Here is a 3,877-nt window from a genome sequence, read left to right as displayed (position 1 = left end):
GCCCCCTGCTGGACGTCAGGCGCCACTACAAAGAGCTTCTGACGGTCACCATGGCAACGACGGGTGGCGGGTACCACACAGTGTTGTTGTTGTTGTTGTTATTCTTTTTCTTCTTCTTTTTTTGATTTTGTTTGTTTGTTGTTTTTTATTTATTTATTTTCCACTAGTTTGTTTTGTTTTTTGTTTGTTTGTATGATTGTTATTGTTGGTTTTATTTATTTACTTATTTTCCACTAGTTTGTTTTGTTTTTGTTTGTTTATTTGTTTGTTTGTTGTTGTTGGTTTTATTTTTATTTATTTTTAATTATTTTTCACTAGTTTGTTTGTTTTGTGTTTCGTGGTTGTTTAGTGCTGCATTTTTTAATTTTGAAAAAAAACACCAAAAACCAAAAAACTGATAAATAAAGAAAAAAAAAGTCTTCTTCTTCTTCATCTTCTTCGTCTTCGTCTTCGTCTCCTTCTTCTTCTTTATCTTTCCTCGTCTTCGTCTCCTTCTTCTTCTTCTTCTTCTTTTTCATATTTTTTTCTTGTCTTCTTCTTATTTTTATTGTTATTCTCTCAAGAAGAAAGGAAGGAGCTTTCTTCTTCTTCGTTTTCTTCTTCTTCTAGTTTATCTCCCTCTTCTTCTCTTCTTCTTTTCTCTTTCTCTTCTTCTTCCTAGTCTTTTTCTTATCAACATTATTATTTTGTTCTTCTCTTCTCCCTCAACTTATTCTGTTATTGGTCATTCCTTTTTCTTCTCTTCTTCTTTTCTCAAGTCTTCTTCTTCTTCTTCTGTTCATCTTGTTCTTCTTCTCTTCTTCTTTTCTCTTTCTCTTCTTCTTCTTCCTCCTAGTCTTCTTCTTCTTCTTGTTCTTATCTTGGTCTTCTGTTCTCCCACAACTTATTCTCTTATTGGTCTTTTCTACTTCTTCTGCTCATCTTGTTCTTCTTCTCTTCTTCTTTTCCCTAAAAAGACCAACACAGTTTGCATTTCATAAAATGAAGTCACCAAGTCATAACTGAGATACTCATTATGGCTTGGTTGCCTATTTCATAATTAAAACCTCACAGTGACACAGTAATATCTCTGGAATCACTGCCTCACACAAATTTCTATAAACCAACTTTGTTCACAAAATACAACATCAACACACAGATGTACAACAACATATAGTAGAACAGACAAGAACATTAGATACCGGCAGATCTGCATACAAACAACAAAGACAAAGTAAAGCATAAACAGATCTTTCCAACTAACTACATTTAAAGGTACAAAACTTTACCATGAGTGAGAACATTTGTCCGGTGTCGGTGTCATAAAAACTTCCACCAGCCTTTTTACACCAGTAGATGTCACTAAAGGACCACAATAGATCTGCACTCTAAACCCACAATTCAACATTTTAGACTCCAACGTTAAAGGTTTAGTCAGTAAAATTATGAAAGGGATCAAATGGGCTCCATGATTTAGTTTTATTCTGTTCTCTTCCTCCATATTCTCTTACTCGTTCTCATTCTGTTTCAGTGAATTCATTTTATTGATAGCAGCTGCAGCCTTGATGTCATCCTCTGTGGACTGAAGAGATTCTGCAGATATATCAGTCGAAAAGGGGAAGAGGAAAATTGTATTTTCCTAAAACGACGTCAAGTGAGATTTTCTGTTATGTGAAGAGACTAGCAGATGACGCACGCGGGTGCCATAGCTTCTAACTGGATGGCGTGGTGCTCTATCTGGCGACAGAAACAGGAACATCAGGAAAGATGAGTTGATCTCATCTGTTATGCTTGGAGAAGGACAAGGGAGGGAGCGAGAGGAGGGAAAAAACGTCTGCCATCTGGTGGTAACATCATGACAGCTCTCCTCAAACTCCACAAACAAACTCCAGTCCGGGGGAATCGCAGGCTGATTCCCGCTCAGGGTGTGCTGGCCGGTTCTGGAGGTGTGTGTGTGTGGGGGGGGAGAACCAAGGAGGGATGAGAAGTTCAGGGAGACAGTGTGTTTGTTTTCTCCTGTGGGTCAGTACCAGAAGCCAAAAGCTGATGTGGGAATCACCAGAGAAAAAAGAATTGAGGAAGATGCACTTGGATAAAGAAGAAGTACTGATTCAACTTCTTTATCCAAGTAGAAGTAATAGAGTACAGGCTCTGAAATGTACTCAGAGTATCAGAGTAAAAAGTCTCCCTCTGAAGGACATTTGTGGTCAAAGCTTATGTTCACGCCTTATTAATATAATTCAAAGACTATTAAAGGTAAAGGTAGAATCAGTAGAATTTGTTCCCAGCTGTTCCCGAACGCACCACAAGGACAGTTGATTGTTGAGTCTCATTCCCAGGACGTCAAATAGACACATGTTGGGTTGGTGAAGCATCTCGAGCAGCAACAAAGAGAGAAAATAAGAAACTCTCTGCAGAAACGAGACACTAACACGCCTTTTCTCCACATTCCAGTCTCCCCCTCTGTCTGCTTACGTCTTCACGGATATGTTCACATTTTTCAGCCAGCCATCAGCCCAAAGCGTCAGTGTTTGACGAGCTGGGAATGAGCCTCAACAATCGACTTTCTGTGAAGTTGGACCTTTAACAGACATCTTCTTAATCAAGGCCGCCTGCCTCCGCTGACTCAATCTGATTCTCACTGTCGGTTCCAGATCTGTTGTAATCTAACGGCCTCGTTCACACAGACTTTCTGCCCACGCACATCTGACAGGATGCTTATTGTTACACCACCCTACAGCCAGTTGTTGTTGGAGCGCCGCGCGTTTGTGCCTTCCCCATTTTGGTCTGTCGAAAAAAACCCCACCGGCACATGTGGACATCGCATGGGATAAAAACCCTTCCCTGCGTGCCACATCTCTCATCATCAGCCCCAGTTTCCAACCCACCAAAAGCCCCTCTTGCTCCTCCTCTCGCCCTCATGGTGGTATTTTCTCAAACTCCCGCCCGATTTATGGCTGGGCGGGTTTCGGCCTATATACAATAACTGAGGCTGAGTTGTCGTCAGGTCTGTCAGAAGCCCAGAGGTGTCGCCGGACGGGACGGTGGTGAAGGACGAGCTATTGAAAACAGTTAGCTCAGCCTTTCGATTGCACTGGAATTGTTTTTACACCAAACACAGCATGGCAGAGGCACCGGCCGGGCGAGGGTAGCGTGGGTAGAGCCACGGTTTCTTTGGCTGAGTCATTGTTGTGGCTGAGGGTTGACGACACCATCTATCCAAGACGCTTCACGGGGAGTGTTTTCGCAAGGGACCTGCTGCTAATTAAACACAGCTGGACCGAACAAATTAAACAATTAAACAAGGTCTCTTTCCGTTGTAATGCAGTATTATCATTTATTTATCTAAAGCAGCGGACTCCAAAATGTAGTGCGTGTCCTGTCAGTGAGCAAGGCTGAGGTGTGAAACAGTTTATGGGCCGAGCTTTCAGAGCAACGAGGTCGTCTCCGCTGCACAAACATCTCCCAGATGGCTGCGAGGAACTGAGGGAACAGAGGAGGAGGAGGAGGAGGAGGAGGAGGCTGCTGGCACGGACAGCAAGGGAACCCATCGGTGCCAAAGAAACCAAGGGACAGTGGGAAGATGGCTGTGTGTGTGTGTGTGTGTGTGTGTGTGTGTTTGATCAATCATGAAACACAATGGTTAGTAATTACAAGATTGCAAAAGTATGAATCCCTTTTTGTTGAACTTACCTCCTCGTTGTTATAGTGGAGCAACAGGCACAATCCTGTTTGTGTGTGTGTGTGCTTGTGTGTGTGTACATTTCTTCTCTTTAGTAAAATACCACTAATATTTGGTTTTTGACCTCATCTTTAAAGTGTTTGAAGATGTAGCAGCTCCCATGGGTCATTGAAATCCTTCAAAGTTTGTGAATTTGAGGAAAATATCAGCCACTGC

Source organism: Sparus aurata, chromosome 17 (assembly GCF_900880675.1).
Source record: "Sparus aurata chromosome 17, fSpaAur1.1, whole genome shotgun sequence".
NCBI lineage: Eukaryota > Metazoa > Chordata > Actinopteri > Spariformes > Sparidae > Sparus > Sparus aurata.
The sequence above is the reverse complement of the archived record's forward strand: the minus strand, read 5'-3'. Positions refer to the sequence as shown.